We start from the raw sequence: 20,723 nt of genomic DNA, 5'->3' as shown, positions 1-20,723 counted from the left end.
TTAAATTATGTCATGAAGGGACTTGTGATTAAATGAATGAGCACCAGAGTTTGACAACAGTAAATCAGCAAATAATCACAGGCATGGAAAAATATATGAGTGCAATTTCACAATGCCTCATATATCTGCATTCGCCTTGGCAGGCTTCAGCACTCCCTGCATCGAGCAGAAGTCATCTTTTATACCTAAGTCATGAGAACAAGAATATTCAACTTTGTTTGTTATTCTTCTACGCGTTTATACCACATTGCCCATAACCTTCTACCTCAGAGGTTTCAGATGTGCTTTGAGAGCCCCTACTATACTTATTATAATTTGTAGAAACTTCATATATTTCATTTGTGTAAGGCTCTGTTCTACAAAGTTTTGCCTGAATTTTTAATTCTAAGGTAATAATTTGGAAATACTATAAAAATATAATATTTTTGATATACAAGTAGTTCTCTTGAAAGATTAATTATTTAGACAGAGTAATTACGTTTAATTAAAATTTAGGGCTGGGGCACCTGAGGGGCTCATTTGGTTGAGCATCTGACCCTTAATTTGGGAACAGATCACAGTCTCACTCATGGTGAGATGGAGCCCTACATGGGGTTCGACACTGACACTCTGACAGCACAGAACCTGTCTGGGGTTCTCTCTCTCTCTCTTTCTGCCTCCCTCCCTCCCTCCTTCCCTCTCCCCCACCCTTACTCTCTTTTACTCCCTCCCTCTCTCTCTCTCTCTCTCTCTCTCTCTCTGTCCTGCCCCGCTCACAATCCTTGTCTTTCAAGATAAGTTAACAATAAAATTCAAATTTAGGACCAGGATATATGTGCAGAATGCTATTGCCATGAGAATGGTTTCTACAGATGACACCATTTCAGTTTTTCATAAGAATATTTAATTATTTCATTTTATTTAACCATGATAAAAAGTTTTCAGACATGCGCTAACATCAGAACAATGGACTGATTCACTAGTGTTAACCAGTTGCCACTATTTATAGGTGTACATTTGATAAACTAACATATACTTCCATGTTTCATTAGTACGACTTGAAGAAATAGAATTCAAACTGACTCCAAATCAAGGGTGAACATCTTAAAAAATTTTTTCAGACTATTACCAAAGTGTTTCCTTACTTCTGTTTTGAAGACTGGGCAAGGAAGACTCCTTACCTACTGACATATCTTCCCAGAGTTATGTTATTTAGAATAGTTAATGAGAAAAGCACAGACCATAATCTTATTCACAGTAGGTTTTTTTATAAGCTTGCTGCTGTTTTCCAAGAATTCCCTAGAGTTGCATTTATTCTTAATATTGAGAGGTATTCTTTGAAGACTTTTAAACACTTCATCACAGTTTATAGATATATATTCTTTCTCCTCTGCAATATCATTCCTAAAAATACAGTTGCTTCTTTATACCCCTAATCACTTAATTCAGTTTCAGGACAAATGGTCACTATAAACACCTTCAGAATTTTGACATCTTATTTTGCTCACATATCAAAGGATTAAAAATGACTAAATATTTTAAAAGTTGAGTTGTAAATATAACTTGAGTACAGACATTTTGGCTGAGGCATTCATAGCCTGGAAATCTGGGTTCTGTTTTATTCTGTTTTTGTTACCATCATTGTCACTTTATGCTAGCTGCCACACTTAATATTTGGCATCAGATATAATTTCAAATTTAGTTTTCAATTAATAAAAGTGTAATTTTCTTCTATAACTTATTTAGCCTTTGAAATTATTTTGAGGAGTACAATGTGCAGTGAAGATGCTACAGAGGTCTGAAACAGATGTATGTATAATACAGATGTGACACCACAATCCTTACTTTCAAGGAGCTCCCCTGAGTGGAAGAAAGAAAACTTAGTAACAAATGTGTTACAAAATCATATGTGCTTTAGGAAATACATAAATCTTCACATAGAGAACTTCTTTCTTGAATGGATCTTCAGGAGAGCTACTACTTAGGGAAATACTTAAGAATGATAAAGTTTGCACGTGTGAAGGGAGTGTTATATGTCTCAAGTGATAGGATAGTACTAATACAGGTAAGGAGGATGAAAAATATGGAAAAGGTAGCCTTTTATATTATGTGAATTAAATGTCTTGAAGCATGTGATCCTTGAGGGATAGCAGAGGGAAGAGAGATTAAAAAATAAAAGACTGAGATTCTGAGCAGTGAATGTAACAATACATTTGTTTCCAAAGCTCTGACTCCTCCCGTTACTACTCTAAACTCTCAGTGGTCTCTATTGCCATGCACTCAGTCTGAAAACAGCATGAAAGAAAGAGACCATGAAAACCAGAGAAACTGAAGGTGACAAAGGGCTAAGAGTTAAAACTAAAGATAACAGGAGATTGAAATAGAAAATTACAAAGAGAAGTATGGAAGCCACAACAAGACTGGTTTGTAAAACCAGTAAAAACTACCTTTTCCCTTTTGTAACACACATCCAAAAATGATGTTGAGGATTAGAACATGGATTACAGGAATAAATATATTCTGTTTAATACAAGTGCTAATTTTGGGTTTAGAGTAGAAGTAGCAGAGATGAATCTGGTTTTTAACATTAGATTTAAAGATATCTTCAGGAGCTCATTCATGTACATCCTTTTATCAAGTAACTAAGAGCAGAAGCTAGAGGACTTGATGGGAAAGTAATAAATAGATAGCTAGAAGAGACACTTTATGAGGTAATAAAGTTAAACCTATTGGACTGTATAGGATATATCATAAAGAGACTAGTCATATTGTGTATCTGATTTTCCATGTATCAAATGAGAAGTAAAAAAGGCCAGAAAAAATTTAAAAAAAAAAAACAGTGTTCCTAGTTTCATTTTCAACCTGTAAAGAATTTAGAAATTGTCATCCTGTTCTTATAGCAGGAACAAGACGAAAATCAACATCTTTCCTAGCACCCATCAGAGAACTGAGGTTTTGAGGCAAATTGTCAAACCCAAACCCAGAAAGGCATTTAGATCCAAAGAAATACAGTGGAGATCTGCCTACTGTGGGCAGAAACCATTGGAGCCATAAGCTCTAGGTAAAAATTAAGTGATAATTTTTGATGAAATTCTGTAGGCGGCTGTGGACTAGCTTGAGAGTAGGAGACTCCTGGGTCCACTGTCTTAGAGATTCCACATCTCTATAGCCGTTCTCTCCAGGAATCCTACCAGGTTCAACTGGTGAAGACCTGAAAAAGATTCCCTGGTGACTCTGATACTGGGAAGGAGGAGGGCATGGGAAAGGAAGTTATTATGAAATATGTCCAGAACCTTCTTCCTATCAAAGACCTACTGTCCCAGGGAAAACAAACAAAACAAGCAAGCAAACCTTCACTGCAGCCTTAGCCAAACTAGAAAGAGTTTTTCCCTTTCTCCATCCATAGTTACTCCTCCTGTATGGAGTGAGAGGGAAAGGAAAACATGATCAATAGGGATAAGAAAGTCAACAAAATTTCTGTGAGGAGGAGCACATAGGGAAGCCCAGAAGAAACAGAAGAAATGGAAAAACAAGTTATTAGAGGAATTTAAGGGTTCTGGAAGCTATAGTTATAAAAACCATTATACTCACCTCCTCTATAGCCAGGTGGACATAAAAATAAAAACTCCAGTTACTCATACATGTCAGTTTTCAAAAAAAAATATTCAGAGACAGTCCAAGGACAAGAAAAAATGAAGTGTGAAGAGACAAAGCAGTCATCAGAATGAGGCTCAGATATAACATAGTTGTTGAAGTTATCAGAGAAACCATTTAAAATATCTGTTTGAAATATTAAGGGCTCATGGGGAGCCTGGGTGGCTCAGTCAGCTGAGTGTCCACCTCTTGATTCCAGCTCAGGTCATGATCTCAGAGATGTGGGATTGAGCCCTGCATCAGGTTCTCAGATGGGCATGGAGTCTGCTTATTCTCTCTCTCCCTCTCCCCCCTGAACCCTTCCCCTACTCATGCATGCTTTCTCTCTTCTCTCTTTCTCTCTTTCTTTCTCAAAAATAAATAAATAATAGATTAATTAATTACTTAAATATTAAGGGCTTCAATGAATGCAGTGAACTCTAAAAGTGCCACATTAAGAAAAAAACATTTGATGGGGCACCTGGATGGCTCAGTAAGTTGGGCGTCCGTCTTTGGCTCAGGTCATGATCTCACAGTTCATGAGTTTGATCCACATGTCAGGCTCTGTGCTGACAGTTCAGAGCCTGGAGCCTGCTTTGGATTCTGTGTCTCTCTCTCTCTCTCTCTCTCTCTCTCTCTCTCTGTCTCTCTCTGTCTGTCTCTCTCTCTCTCTCTCTCTCTGCCCTTCCCATGCTTGTGTTCATCTCTCTCTAAAAAATAAATAAACTTTAAAAGAATTTTAAAAAAAGAAAAACTTTCGATTTAAAATATTGGAACAATCTGAAGATATACCTTACCAAAGCAAATATAAAAGTGGCATACAATAGCATATGAAAAGATGCTTAGCATCGTATTTCTCCAGGGATATGCGAAGTAAAGGAACTATGGGATATCAGGGCACCTGGGTGGCTCAGTTAGTGAAGTGTCCTACTCTTGATTTCGGCTCAAGTCATGATCTCATAGTTCATGAGTTTGAGCTCCACATTGGGCTCTGTACTGTTAGTGCAGAGCCTGCTTGGGATTCTCTGTCTCTCTGTCTCTCTCTGTCCCTGTACCTTACTCATGCTCTCTCTCTCTCTCTCTCAAAAATAAATAAACTTTAAAAAAAAGGGGGCACCTTGGTGGCTCAGTCAGTTAAGCCTCCAAATTCAGCTCAGATCATGATCTTGTGGTTCATAGGTTCAAGCCCCACATCTGGCTGATGGCTCAGAACCTAGAACCTGCTTCAAATTGTGTCTCCCTCTCTCACTGCCCCTCCCTTGTTCACACATTGTCTCTCTCTCTCTCAAAAGTAAAAATTTTTTAAAAATTAAAAAAAATGAGATATCAGTTTGAACTTACTGGAATGACTAAAGATTTTTTAAATGGCAGTACCAATTGCTGAGGATGTGAAAAAGAGCAACTCTCTGTCATCAGTGGTAGACATGCAAAGTGGGACAGGAACTTTAAGACACAATGTGACTGTTCTCTTGAAAACTAAATGTGGTTTTCAATACAACCCAGCAATCACACTCATAGGTATTTGATCATCTTATTTGGAAAGTTATGATCACACAACATCTGCATGTGAATAGTTATGACAGCTTTCCCCCTTTAACACCAAAAACTGTAAGCAATACAATATATTTCAATAGGTGAGTTAATAAACAGCTTTTGGTACATCCATATAATGGAACACTATTCACTGATGAGAAGGAAGGAACCATTAAGCCACCCCAAGATATAGATAATCTCAATTGCATATTGCCGTTGTGAAAGAAGCCAGTCCAAAAGGCTACATACTATATAATTAGATTTTTTTTGTGATGTTCAAGAAAAATCAGGGTGTGCCTGGGTGGCTCAGTTGATTGAGAGTCCAACTTTGGTTCAGGTCATGATCTCGTGGTCTGTGAGTTCAAGTCCTGCGTTGAGCTCTGTGCTGGCAGCTCAGAGACTGGAGCCTGCTTTGGATTTTGTGTCTCCTTCTCTCTTTGTCCCTCCCCTACTCACACACTCTCTCTATGTGTCTCTCTCTCTCTCAAAGATAAATAAACAGTAAAACAACTTTTTAAAGAAAAAATTAGAACTTTAGAGATAGCGAACAAACAACTGGTTGCAGGGGATTTAGGGAAGCAGTTGATTTTGTGATGCCCAGGGGATTGCTAGCATGTGGAAATTTTTATGATTTTGTAACGGTCAAAACATGACACACTGTGTGGGTTTTTTGTTTGTTTATTTTAACCAAAATGCGTAAAGCTTTACAGCACAAAGAGTGATACTTCGTGTTTGCAAATTTAAAAAAGATCACTTAGGAGGTCAAAAGACTCTAGAATATTAGGTACAAACTAAAAGAATCTGAAAAAAAATGAACTGTATTTAATGATAATGTATCAATGATGATTTATTATGACAAATTAGCATACTAATACAAGATACTGATCACAGGATAAACTGAATGTCAGGCATATGGGAACTCTTACTCTTCTCTATTTTTCTCTAAATTTAAAACTATTATAAAATTTAAAACAAAAGAGAGGGGGTGGGCATACTGAGTAGGAAAGTACAGACAATTAGATAAAAAAGTTTCCTAGGAAGTTTTCTGTCACTAAGTACAGAAGAGAAAATATTTAAAGAAGAAAATAAGCAAATGTGTCAAATACTAAAGAAAGATGCATATACCGTGGGGAAATTATTGATAAAAATTTACATTAAGTAGTAAAACTCATTACCATGAATTCTTCAGGTGTATTTGCTTTCCTGATGAGCAAACCACCAAGTGAAAGATGCTTAAATAAATTAGTAACAAATTCCTATTCCTTCATTTCTATATGTTGCTTTAAACCGTTTTCAATGCAGTGAATTACTGATTTCTTGAAACCCGGGCAAGGTCCATTCGTGTGAATCTATACGGGTTTCTAATAGCAAAGCCAGTTTCACTGCTTGGGGGAAGCGGAAAGGCAGCACAGCCTGTGCTTTCCAGCTGGCAAATCTGGAGGAACAGAGGAAAGGAACTGCTGGCAATGGGCATGGGACATCCCTGCCAATTCTTTGGTTGCACAGTTAAAAACTCCATGTGCTTTCTGTCATACAGCAATATTTTCACACCACTTGTGCCATTAATTAAGCTCTCTTTATCCTCCCAAATTCAGGGAAGAGACCTACATCATTGTATGTTGAGATCCATTTTTAACAGGGGCAAGCATGAGATATATATTCAGTATTGGATGGTTTTCCCATATTCATTTCTGCGTCGTCAAGCAGAGTGAGATGTGAAACACCATATATATTTGCTAGAGCAATTGATCTTGTCACAAAGTTGAACCTTTTGGGAATAATCATTCAGACCATCTGTCTGAGACTGAGTCAGAAATTGCATATTTTTTCCATAGAATTTTAATCTGTAGCATTAGTATGTGTTGAATAGTTATTAGCAGACTGTGACTTGAATAAATGAATTGTGCGAGATGTCAACAGCACTGCAGGCTTTCAAAATTATAGCATGAATAGGTATACATTTAATAGTTTAATTTATGTCCAATCTGGACATTGTCTGTAGTCATCATTTAAGTTGGTTGCCTAGGCAAAGGAATTACGAAGAACAAGAAGGTTTTATTTTTAATATGTTTGCTTTATTATCCATTGTTCTTTTTGAAATAAGTATATATTTTTATTTTAATGTGTTTTCTTAAAATAATTATTGGGGTGCCTGGGTGGCTCAGTTGGTTAAGCGTCCAGCTTCGGCTCAGGTCATGATCTCATGGTTTGTGGGTTCAAGCCCCTCATCGGGCTCTGTGCTGGCAGATGGCTTGGAGCCAGATTCTGTGTCTCCCTCTCTCTCTGACCCTCCCCTGCTTGTGCTGTCTCTGTCTCTCAAAAATAAATAAAAAACAGAAAAAAATTTAAAAAAATAAAAAATAAAAATAAAATAATTATTGATTCCTGGGAACTTTTGAGAAGATATACAAGAGGTCTCAGGTACATTGGATACCTGAATAAACCTAGGTAAATCCACCTGAGTAAACCCAATAGAAACATATTTTAATACTGAAGTACATTATCCAAACCAGGAAATTAATATTACTACAGTCCAGGGAGCTTATTCAGATTTCAGCAGTTTTACTGGCATGTGTATGTATGTGTATGTATTTCTATACAACTTTATTTCATGTGTTGATTATGTTGATTCATGATTCAAGACAATCCAGATAGAAAACTATTTCATCACTACCAGATTCCCTTTGTGCTCCCCTTTTGTAGGCACACCCTCCCCTTCCCTATCCTTAACACTTGACAGCTACTAATTTTTCCCCATCTATAATTTTGTTATTTCAAGAAAGCTGTATAAATAGAATCCTACATAACTTCAAGAGATTCATTTTTTTCACTCAGCATAATTCCCTTGAGTTTCTTTAATTAAAAATGAAATAAGAAATCTCCACTGATACTTAGAATTCCTTAGGTCACTTTAAATAAAAGATTTCTGAGCCTAGGCAGCAAGGATTTTTGGATCTGAAGAATGTATTTTCAGACGTGTGGTGTCTACCATAAGACTGGATTCTTAAAGTACGATGGGAAACGTCAGTCTCCTATGAAGATAATCTATCTCATTTTCTTCTTCCTAGAAGTTTGTGTTAGGGAGCAAAATATAAGAGCTGTGCTTTTAAATAGTTTAGAGTTTATACTTCACAAGTGAAGGGAATATCAATTTTATATTACCAATGCATACTAGAAATGACTATGGTGCCTGAACTCATAGTAGGTGTTAATAACATCTCACATAAACAACACTGTAAGTTAGCAATCATTTCCATTTTGTGGTGGAGGTACAAAATATTAATATATTAAAACAAAATGACCAATATTATATGATTGCTAGTTATAAGTCAAATGTAGACCAGAAAGATTTAGAACTTGTTTTTGGCATAACTATAAATTGATGAGTAGTTGTTGATCTGAATGTTTTTCTTAGCTACCATCCAGACTTAAAATTCATAAAGAGCAAGCGGAATATCTGAGAGCCCTCATGAGTTACAGTTATGACAGATGACACCAGATACAAGATGTGGTTTCTAGAAAAATAGTGGAACAAGCTTTTGAGAACACTGCTCTGTGCATGGTTCACAGTGAGAATGTGAGCTATGTGATGACACACATGCAAAAACTACTTGTTGGCATGCCATTGTCTAACACATGGCCTGGCACATACCGGGTTGTAAATAGAACTGTAGCATCCTGGTTTGAAGTTTTCTAATCAAAACCAATTATGAGCACCTGATGGAAATGGGTGAAATCAAATAAACCATTTCTTTTTAGGTATGTGAGGTACTCTTTTTTGTTGTTGCTGTATTGTTTTTCGTTTTCTTTTTTAAGTAACATGATCAAGAGAGATCATTTCATTAATTGGTCTTCCTCCCCAATACTTTGACTTTATCCTGGGGCTGGGCTTACAGATTTTTCCAGAGGACCACTTTCCATCAAGTATTTACAAATCACTAAGCCCAAAATTAGGAACTCTAAACTCTTTGTACGGAAAGCAATTAATTAATCCTTCCAACCTCCATGATCACAAATTTCATAAGTAGTGGGAGTCTAGATTTGAATTCTTATAGTACTAGTCAGAGACACATTCACCACTGTTTCATATTTTTGTATATAGAGGTAAAGTATCTCATGCTGGGGTATAACTTTAGGTGTCTTATCCATGGCTGTTACCCACTGAAAGATTACAACTATACTAATTCATTAACTAAAGGTCTAATACTCATTAACAGTTTGAAATTCTATTTAGAGTCATTACTTAATGAATTTACAGATTGTTATAAGATCATGTGGTTAGAGGGAGGGGACTTAATGTTATCAGGAGCAAAATTAATACATAGAAGGAGAGTTTTAGCATCAGGTCTGGTACAGAGTCCTACGCTGAGCAAATCCCCCACAGATACAGCATCTTAAGTTATACCCCAGAGCTACCTGGTAAACATGATCACAATTGCCATTGCTCTTTATGAGAACACGAGTGCATAATTTTATGAGGCTGCTGCCTTGCGTCATTAATTTTAATGGAGCTTTGCATAAGGAAATATTTTCCAGGTATTGTATAATGTAGAGTAAGGCCTATGAATCCTAAATAATACTGCTAATATTATTCCTCATATAGGTGTTAAAAAAGAATTCTGATTTATGATTTTAGCTAGTAATTTGACATTAACCTCTCCGCCTAATCAAGGGATTTGCTATCAGCTCCAATGTAATTGTCATAGTATAGAAACCATGTGCTGTTTTTGTCTTTAAAAAAAAATACTTTTAAGACCAAGGGCATAATGAAAAGAATTCATTATTTAGGAGATTACAAATGAGTTCTTTATGATTAGTCAGTTTGTGGTATGAAGGAAAACCCATTCAGGTTACATTGAAGGGGATTATTGATTTTTTTTTTTCAAAAAGGTAAGAAACATTCCCAGCTCATCTTCAGTAAATATAAGTTAAGGGAGGATGTGTTTGTAGGAGTGACAGGAGAAAGAAGACCACACATAGCATGGGTCACATAAGGTTCTTTAAAAAATACACCCCAGAACTTCAGAATCTGATCTATTCACCCATAGCACATGTGCCGCAGTACTCAGTGAGGTTGGGTACCAGATCAACCTTTGTAGGTCCGAGTCAGATGTTAATATTCTATTATTGCAAGCCAGAGGCTTCCATTTATTTTGATGCTTCACCTTCAGAAAGGAGCACTGCGTATTGGCTTTTGACCACATCTGTCAAGTTTCTACATGAGAAAATTGAAAGGTATTGGCTTTATTCATAAATAGTTTAGTACCCAGCAAATGTCTCCTTCCATTGTTCTTTATCCAAATTTCAAAAGAAAGGCGCATTGGTTTCAACACCATAATCCTGTTTCCTACCATTTCCACAGGAAATTCCCCTTGTTTTCCCAACTCACTTGGGTGGTAATTGCAAGGAATTAGTCCTCAATATACCTCCAACTTTGTGCTTCCAAACGTCTGCTCACGAGGTTAGTCATAGATAGTAAAAATAAAATAGACAAGAGATTTGTAGGAGCCAGATTCAGCTTATCCTAAATGTTTTTCCTTTCATGAGTTCTTTTCCTATCCTCCTGAATGGACCTGGTTTTCTTGTATTCAAAATAATTATAGTGCTAAACTTCTAATTTGTATTATAATTTCATCTAAAGAGGGGAGATAGGTAGAGCAGCCATGTAAGTACAAGCTCAGTCTCCAGCATGGGATCTTGGTCATTGTATTAAAAATAAAGTAATTCATGTTAAAGCCAGCATGTGTGTTGTTTTATTGATATTAGTTGCAGTATTTTAGGTATCTATGATAGTGATTTAATTTTCTTATTCCTTTGTATGCTTCCAGATGCCAAAATCAGAAATCTGGAGGGTTAGCACATTTAACAGTGATTATTTAAACATAACGAGGCAGTTCTTACTTTCTATTTGTCTTTTCTTTTCTAGCTTAAATATTTCCAATGTCTCATTTTCGATATTAGTTCAAATAAAAGGGTTTAATACACATTAGCCCCAATGTGCTCAGCATCTTTTTATGCTTTATTTTGCTTAATCATCAACAATATATAAAGTAGGTGTTATTATTGTTAACCCTCTGAGTGGTACATTGCTTGCAAATATGATTACAATAAGTCCCTTCCCTAATTCTTCGGTGCACCTATAGTCTTGTATAGTCCTTTCCTATGCAGATTCCGGCCTTCGTCCTGTACTTGTTTTGGCCAGTGAGTCATTGTCTGGGTAGATTTTTAAGTCTGAGCCACCTCAGAATGATACCACTGGAATCTGTAAGTCATAGGTAAATTTTGAGGTTGATTTTACTATATTTTCAATATAATAAATATAAAACTATGGGTTTTGAAATATTTCTCTTGATATGGAAAATATCTAATTTAATAACAGGATATATACTGAGGATATGCAATATAAATAATGGCGTATATAAATGTTTTTCTGTATTGTTCGAACCTAAACTACTCCCACCTTAACAGTATTGTAAATGGTCAAAGAACATTTTGAGCATGCTTATGGATTAGGAAATACATTAAAAATTTTTTTTATGTTTGTTTTTGAGAGATAGAGAGAGACATAGCGTGAATAGGTTAGGGGCAGAGAGAGGTGGAGACACAGAATCCAAAGCAGGCCGCAGGCTTTGAGCTGTCAGCACCGAGTCCCACGTGAGGCTTGAACTCACAAACAGCGAAATCATGATCTGAGAGCCAAAGTCAGATGCTTAACCGACTGAGCCACCCAGGCGCCCATGAAATATGTTTTTGAACTTACATACTGGGATTTAAATCTATAGATGGAGTAGTGAACATTGAAGCGGGTACCCTGCAACTGGCATCTGGTTTTTTAGTGACCGTTCTAGACTACTAACTGTTAGCACAAGCAGTGGTCCTGTAAGGTCAGCGTTTGTACATTATAGATGAGGAAATGGAGGCTTAAAGGAGGGAACTTTACATTCTTGCAATTAATAAACAGTAAGATCAAGATTCAGATCTCTTCCTTTGATTCAAATCTTGTGCTACTAAATATTCAGAGGTTGGTTCCAAGTGTTCTGCCAAAACTAAAGTAGCTTTATTTGCTTTAGTGATACATCATTCTTCACATCGTCCTGGAATCATTGTCCTCTCAGATCACCAGGTGGAAAGATTGTTTAATGTTTCCCAAATAACCTTGACAGATATGAAGAGGGCTGGGACCTCCGGTGTCATTACACAACCTTTTCCCTTGGACAGGTCACCATCTGCCTCTGGTCTTCCATTTCCCATCTGAAAAGCTGAAAATATGTACCTTCATAAGCACCTGTGAGGACACGGCTTTCTTTATCCAAGTTGCCACATTATGAGATATACTTCTTGGTTTCACTTTATTCACATGTTACAACTTTCATTGATTCTTGATTCTTATCTCATGATTCTGACAGTGGCTTTCTCACATTTTGGAGGCACTGAACTTAAATAACTGCAAATGTATGCCATTTGATATATGAAATCAATAAAAACTAAATCCCTGGGAAGGAGTACAGTGTCAGATTGGGGGGCCTGCTGCTAGGCCTCACTTTTGACCACCACGAGAGCTAAGACATTGCCCAGGAAGCCATAAAGATCTGGAAGCACACCATGAAAATATCACTAGTTAGGTGGATCTATTACTTCCATTATTTTGAACTCCTGCATTCTTTCTCTGCCTAGTACAGTGCCTGAAACGTGAAAGGATCTAGATAAAAGCAGCTATTCACAGGATTAAAATGGGCAATTAAACAATAAACCCCAACAGCCTTTCAAAGAAGACCTTCTTCCCTATTGACAGACTGAATGCTCTCCACCCCTCAGAATATCAGTCAAGCTCTGTCAGTTATAACATATATCCAGCTTTCATGTTACCTTTGTTTCCATGACTAATAGGCTGATTTACTTAAAATATCTAGTGATGCCCTTAGTGCAACTAATTAGGAAAGGACTATACAAAACTGCTTAAGAAAATTAGTATGAAGTGACTTTCACTTTGTGAACTATGTTGCTTTTTAACGGTTACGATGACCTATTTTAAGTAGATAGAACCCAGTTGCCTTGGAATTCTCTCCAGCTACCCCAGGCCCTTTAGGTTGATTTGGTCCTAATGGTGTTTCCTTTGGACTGCTTTCCTGATCCAGATTAACTCCCTTCTGTTATTGAACTGTTCGCCTATAAAAATCCACAACGGATGTATGTCTAGAGATGAGACATTGGGCTGACCACACAACATGCTGCAGAACGGATTACTGTAATTTCTGATCCTGAAAAGACCTATTTAGGAGGTAGGAAGTAACCTGCCCCACATTAAATGATCTAAACACTGCTGAAGGCTCAGAGTTGGTCCATTTTCTAGATAATATCTTAATGTGATGTAACACAAATATAGTGAGGCCCATGGATGGAAGGAAATGAAAACATGAGGAGGTATTATGGTGATTAACCTGTTTTCAAGTTAGGGGAGAAAAAGGTTTTGATAGAGCATTTAATTTTTTTAAATCATCAAGTTTAAGCAATGTTTAAAAATTGAAAAAATAATTACATTAGAAATCAGTTTATTGAGCTAACAGTTTTAAAAGAGTAAAATTAATAAAAATAAAACTATTGAGTTGGTAAAGCTATGCAACCATTTTATTTTAATCTTATTTTATAATCATAATCTTCCATGACTATTTACAATATATAAAATATCTCATTAATCCAAGAAAATAGTATTAAATATGTATTTTGATTTTGACATGTTTTAGGTTCTGAGAATTTGTCAGAAATGTGAACTTGAAAGTGCTTCTGCTCTCATGGAGGTGACATTCTGGTTCAGAGAAACTAAGAGTAAGTAATTAATTATATGATCAATTAGTTATGTTATTTGTACAATTTACTTATGATCAGTAAGCCTTAGTTTTCCTATCCATAAAATGGAGGAAAGTAGCTGTTGGGATAAAATTGGGAGTTCTGCACCTACTAAATGTCTGGTACAATTAATTGAGTAGCTAGTATTTCACTTTCTTGGTCTCATTTTAAATGTTATTTTCAGATATTGCTTTGTACTTTGCCTGAATATTTGTATGAATAATAGTGCAGAATCCCAAAAATATAGCTCAGGATTCATGTGCAAAATTATTTTATGATTCAAGGACTAAAATAAAAATCAGCTATGTAAAGATTCCCTTTCTAGAGTTCTCAAGTTCTCCTTGTAAAATGGGCTGCAAATTCCATGACTCTCTCACCATATAAACTTTCTCTCTTCTATTCCTCAGACCATTTTATAAGCAGATCAACTACCCCATACTCAGTGCTGAACTTTTGCCAGTAATGTGCAGTTTGCTAGTGTTGTCCTTTCAATATGGGTCACTCATTTTTTAGTAACTATAGAGATGATTCACATTACTGATCACTTTCCTATTCTATTTAGTGAGTGGTCAGTGAATCAAGGGGTAGTCATTCAGTCAAGAGAAATTTGGGAAAACAAAACACTAAAATTTGCTGGGTCAATTTCTAATTAAGTCACACAGACATTAAAATTGTGGGATCATAATGACATACTAGAGTTTGTGGATCTCAGTTAAAGTGTCCTAGGATTTCAAGTTAAAATGTGACCATTATTTCATCATAGAAATAAGTGCATACTAGGCAATATTAATTACATAATGCATATGAATCTAAAGTATTACAGTTTTATATGATTTCAAGGTGGCTCTTGTGATTTCCTTTTTTAGTCTTTTTGTGGCTATGGTGATACAACAGTTACTATAGGATCAGGAAAGCTTTGTGAAGGCAGGGGAAAGTCCCCAAGAGTTGTGCTTTAAAGAGTCCTATATGTGTATATGTTCAATATTTATTGAATCAATCAATCATTAAGTTGCTCGCTTCACAGCCCTTCATTAATTAGCTAAATTTGGGTAAAGCACAAGGAGAAAATTAACTCATTTAATCCTTGAAACTATCCATTTAGTATTCTCACTATACAAATGAGACAGTTGTCAAATTGAAGAGGCATCATTTGAACATGAAATTTGTCTGTAAAGCATGTTATGTTAATCTTTGATTCAACCAGATTATATTCCTTATACCTTACTCTTTTTTGGACTATCCCAAGCTTTAGTATTAATTCACTCATTTGTGTGAATCTGTTGAATGGTCACAGTGGGCCGTGTTTTATGATACATAAATGGAATCATTGGTGAAGAGAAGCAGACATGGTCTTTGTTCCCATGAAGCTCACCGTCTAATGAGGGAGACATATCCTATTCAATTTACAGACATAAATTTAAAGTTAAAATTCTGATTGTTATGAGTGAAGGATGCATAGTGCTCGAAGGTTAATAAAAAGAAAATCTGGCATTATATGAGTGGTCAAGGATGACTTCACTTTGAAAGAATAAAGTCACTCAGAAGAGGAAGACAGGGATTTCCAGGTGGAGGTAACATTGATACAAATGCCTCATGGCAAGAAGTACAAGAGGGCGTCAGGGTAGAGAGGTCAGCCGGGGCTAGATTAAGCAGAGCCTTAGAAAGTAACTAAGCACTGTGAGCCTCTTCTTTGGTGTAATGGCACTTCATTCAAATGGTTTAATCAAAAGGGTGACGCTATCAGATACATGCTTTAAAAAGAAAACAAGGGCTGTCAGTCCCCTCCTCCCAGATATAAACCTACTTAGAAAAGGAAGCTAATTAATGGTTAGGATAACTCTTGGACTGTAATTATCTTTGCTCTTCTTTTTACCCATCAGAGGAAGAATAGAGAATTATCTTCATTGATGTTTTAATCACTGGAGAACTGTTCCACTTGATCAATGCTCAGTGTTCTTTTAATGCTATCTACTTTACAATAACAGAAAATCCCCCAAGGGTCACTCTTGTACTCTGGGTACAAATTTCATAATTATTAACAACAAAAAAGTTCAGACCCAGAGTTAGTTTACCCAAACTCAAAGGTTGCATTAAAAATACTTTAACAACATGGAGTTATCAGTGGAATCATTAATTAAATTACCTAATGGTAAAATTTAGGAATCAATTACAGAAATAATTAAAGTAATGAGACTAGCAACATTTAGAAGATAGTATAAAGAGAGCAATTGTGTGAAATGGCAATTGTCCCTGGACACACTTAATAATTACAAACACTTAAATGCATTATTGGTCCCAAAATGGCCCCGTGTGGTGTAAAGATTCATTCTCCACATACTATCCTGAATTTCTCTCTAGAAGCTAATGTATTAATTTATAAATATATATTAAGGTTGGATCATGAAAATAAAATTATTTTTTAATGTTTATTTTTGAGGGAGGGAGAGAGAGAGAGAGAGAAAAACAGTGCATGAATGGGGGGGTGGGGGGCAGAGAAAGAGGGAGATACAGAATCCCAAGCTGGTTCCAGGCCCTGAGCCATCAGCACAGAGCCTGATGCAGGGCTTGAACCCACAAGCTGTGAGATCATGACCTGAGCCAAAGTCAGATGCTTAAACCGATTGAGCCACCCAAGTGCCCAGCAAACAAAATTATTATTATTTTTAAACATAAAACCACTGTTGTGGTTTTAAAACAAAGACAGTTTTTTTCGTGACCTTTGAACTGATTCATAAACTATTCTGCATCTCTCCATTGGATTGGTTTAAAAATCCCCAGCATTTCCAGCCATCATTTTCCATATTAGCAAAGATGGATATATATATTTTTTAACTGAACATATGAAATGAAGTGTAAATCCCATGTGCTTTGCTATTAGCCTTGCTTAGATTCCAATTTCAGCTCTGCAGACTCAGGTACAAGGTGATCTTAGGTAAAATGCTTTACCTCACCATTAGAAATGGGACTATCATTCACATTTGTATCATAGACCTTATTTGAGAATTAAATGGAATAATTCACACAGAGAGCCTAGACCATAAAAATCATTATCATTAATTATTCACTTACTTCCCAATGCTCAAGAAAGGTTTTTAAACAGTTTTGATAGTATATTGTTTGATAGAGTATTTTTCACCCTTGAATCAATTTTATAACATAATTCAAATTTTAAAATCCATCCTCATCTATTCCCTATGTTTCCCTGGGTATCATCATGTCTCCCTTTGGGTCTTGCTGGCCAGTGGTGTCAAGTTAATGTCTGTCAAAGCCAAGCACCATTTCTAGTCATTTCCCTTCTAGTTGATTAATCCTCCTTTTCCCAGCTTTGATAATGCCTACAGTCTACAGATGATTCTCATTTAGGTTATATATTTTTTCTATACCCCCCCAAAATCATATGGAAACATAAATATGGCTGCAAGTATAAATACCCACAGACTGGACAGATGGCCTCATCTTTAAAGGCCCCAGGGATGACCTACAACATCAGCGACGATGAATCTCTCAATATTTGTGATACCTTGGTGGTCCCCTTCATTTCAGGTGGTCAGCTGGCCTACTTTTACTTGTAGTTTAATTGATCATCTCTCCATCTCTTTCTCTCTGCATTTACACACCTATAATCACTGTCCCTTGGTCACTTTGATTTTGATTTGTCGCATCTGTTTGTACCTGAAACTACTTGTTTCCACCTTTTCAGGTTGGACATCTCTCTAGTTAACCTGGGCTTACTGCTGGGGTATATGGTTACCTTACATAGGTTGGGTGGAGCATCAGTTAGCTCTAAAAATTGAATCCTGACAAAGATCCTACTCAACCTCAGGGGCTGGCTACCACCTGCCCCATAGAACAATTTGTCTCTTCTTCCTCTTTCCTGACTCATAGTCAGGACAAACACACATCTACGTTAATATTTTATAGAATGAGAGTTCTGACAAGTTGAAAAATCATTTCCCATTTCTACCAACTAGCAGTGTACTTTTTGTATTATAAGCTCCATAATTTAGAGTACACAAATAATAGGAAATCTATTCCAATAACAAATTCATCCAGTTATTAAGAAAGACAAAAGGGATGCACTTTTTAAATAAAGATGTGACAAGATTAGAAACCAATAGAGATCATCAGAAATTTGAGGAAAAATATATTTTCCCCTTCTCGGTTAGCAATTAGACAGCTGTATTTTGCACAAGCTAAAATTGATGCCAGGAATACAGTGCTCAAGTTTCTTGAGCTAGAAATAGAACTGAATATAAGTTATGGGGAATAAATTCTGCCTGAAAGGCCCATAAGCCTATTCACCCTTATGTGGCCCATGTTTCCAATATTTCCTGGCTAAGTGATTTTTTTTTCTTCTTATCTGAACTGCTTATCTGACCTTCTCTTTTTCTGTCTTTCTCTTTCTTTTCTTTCTTCCTTCCTTCCTTCTTTTCTCTCTTTCTTCCTCTCTTTCTTCCTTCCCAACCTCCATCCTTCTTTCCTTTCTTTATCTTTTATTCAACAAGAAAGAATTTCAGTGGAAAAAGTCCATTGGTACATATTTAAGACAATAAAAATAAGTACACAAGGAATATAAAGATTTGGGAAAGAGGGCTACACTATTTGAATTTGGGATCTTCTCCTATCTATTGAGTCCTCCATTCATCTGCCCAGCTTTTCATATTTTATGTATATACATTCTCTAAATAAAACATATAAAGACTAAGTTAACTGAAGGAATTCTTTTTAAAATGGTAAAGTAGTCAACCTCATGATTTGCTAACTTCACTGAAGGAAAATGTTCACTTATCTTTGGAATCATTTAGTCAATAGAAATATTTTGTGGCAGTCAACAATGTTTTCTGGAGCTAACCTTTGATATTATACTCTGCTCAGATGAAGGTATTAAGGTCCATTTTGTTTAATCAACATATTAAATATTTAGAAAAATTAAGAATAATAAGGAGTGCTCATACCATTGTTTGCCTTGCACTTTATGAGAGATTTTGGAAAAATTAATGAATGAGTAGAAAATGTATAACCTCTCTGTCTTCTCAGTTGGCTCATATTTAGGAGGAAGATGAAGCTATGATGGAGCGATTGAGTTTGCATATGAGCAATTAGTTTGTAATGTATTAATGCAAAACCACTCTTTATGAAATCTGTGAAAAAATACACACATCATGTTGTATGACAAAACTTCCATTAGCATTTTATGGTACCAATGGTACAGCAATTACTCATACATTCTCAAAGTCCTTTGAGTCACTCCATTTTGAACAGTGTCTTAATAATACATGTGGTATTTTACCTGTGGTAGTAATATTATTGATCTAACACCATTAACGTTTGCAGCATTTTTAAGACCCATTACCTGCTTGTATAGTAGCCCTGCCTGGCAAAAACACATCACTTTCTCTGTTAAAGTTTGGCAGACAACAACACACAAAAAAAGCAATTTTACCTGCTATAGTGTCTGTCTGACTGCTTGATAATGTCAATCAATAAGTGAATTCACTTTCCTATGGTCTCTGGTAAACAAGATGTCTGCTTCATTTCAGATGCAAACAAAAAGAAAGGAACCAAGATAGGGGTAGATCAAAATAAAATGTTTTGGATAATATTTAATGGGTACTTTGGAGAAGGGTGGGGGCAGAGAGACAGAAAATTATATTCCCTCAAGGAAATATTGACTGAATAACCCACAGAGATAACAGCATAGTGGCCTAGAAAATTTTTGAACAGTGATAGGAGGTTTGTTTCTTACTCAATAGGATTGTAATAGAAAGCCATTTGAATCAAAATAAAGTTTTAAATATTCATAGAGAAGACATGTTAAAACTATAATCTTACCTAGTTAGCTGTCTAATATCTATATGTATCTATCTATCTATCTATCTATCTATCTATCTATCTACCTACCTACCTACCTACCTACCTACCTACCTATCTTACTATCTAATAAGCTTGTTAGCTAAATATAATTGTATTTATTTGTTTGTATATCTGTTATATAAATTGCTATTTCTCTTTGATGAAAGGGCACATTATGAAGACAGTTACTATTTTTAATAAATCTTTGGAGTGGCTTTGGGGATTTTTAAAAGACTCAAAGAAATACAAGCCATTTTGATATAGCTGTAGAACTAAAGAGCAACAGAGTAGTTCACCCTTGCCACCATGTGCACTGTGTCTGTGTGTGAGTAGACAGAGTTTGGCTCCTGATATGCCTCTGCTCTGATCTCCAATCTAGTGTTGATATGGATAAAACGGCAACTTTGATTTGGGGTCAAACTATTATAAAAGTGCATTTTTAATAAAGTCATAAATATTCACAAATCATTCACAACAACCTGCCAAGATGTCTGGGTCAACATCTCTGTCTGGTTCCTTGACTAATACTCTCCCCTGACTTCTCCCTAACCCAGTTGTGTCCCACAAATTTGGGCAGTGTTTCTCTCTCTAATGATTTCAGGTATATGATGTACACACCCCCCCACTCCAGCACACAATATAAAAGAAAGAATGAAATAGAAGTGAAGCTTTGTGATGATCTGACTTTTTTTCCCTACCTCATGTATAACAATTAGGATAATGTATGCTTACAGCTTCTAGAGATTATTATGTGACTGGCATTTCACAGCTGTAAGGTCTTGTCAGGAAAACAGATGGAATAGTAAAAAAGAGTTTGTAGAGAAACCATTTCCAAATTAAGGCAATGCAAAGAGTTGAAAGAACCAAGAAGGGATGGTGAG

At 36.0% G+C, this 20,723-nt stretch overlaps 1 long non-coding RNA gene across 1 annotated transcript in view; it reads left to right on the top strand.

The window, feature by feature from the left end:
- LOC115281253 overlaps positions 1-20,723 on the top strand; it is a 46,656-nt gene that overhangs the window by 10,170 nt on the left and 15,763 nt on the right. Inside the window, exon 2 of the long non-coding RNA XR_003904193.1 lies at positions 13,887-13,968. This is a non-coding gene — a long non-coding RNA (uncharacterized LOC115281253). The remainder of the gene's footprint in view (positions 1-13,886; positions 13,969-20,723) is intronic.

Source organism: Suricata suricatta, chromosome 16, assembly GCF_006229205.1.
Source record: "Suricata suricatta isolate VVHF042 chromosome 16, meerkat_22Aug2017_6uvM2_HiC, whole genome shotgun sequence".
In the NCBI taxonomy this organism is placed as follows: domain Eukaryota; kingdom Metazoa; phylum Chordata; class Mammalia; order Carnivora; family Herpestidae; genus Suricata; species Suricata suricatta.
Note: the sequence above shows the minus strand (reverse complement) of the source record. Positions and strands in the feature narration are given on the sequence as shown.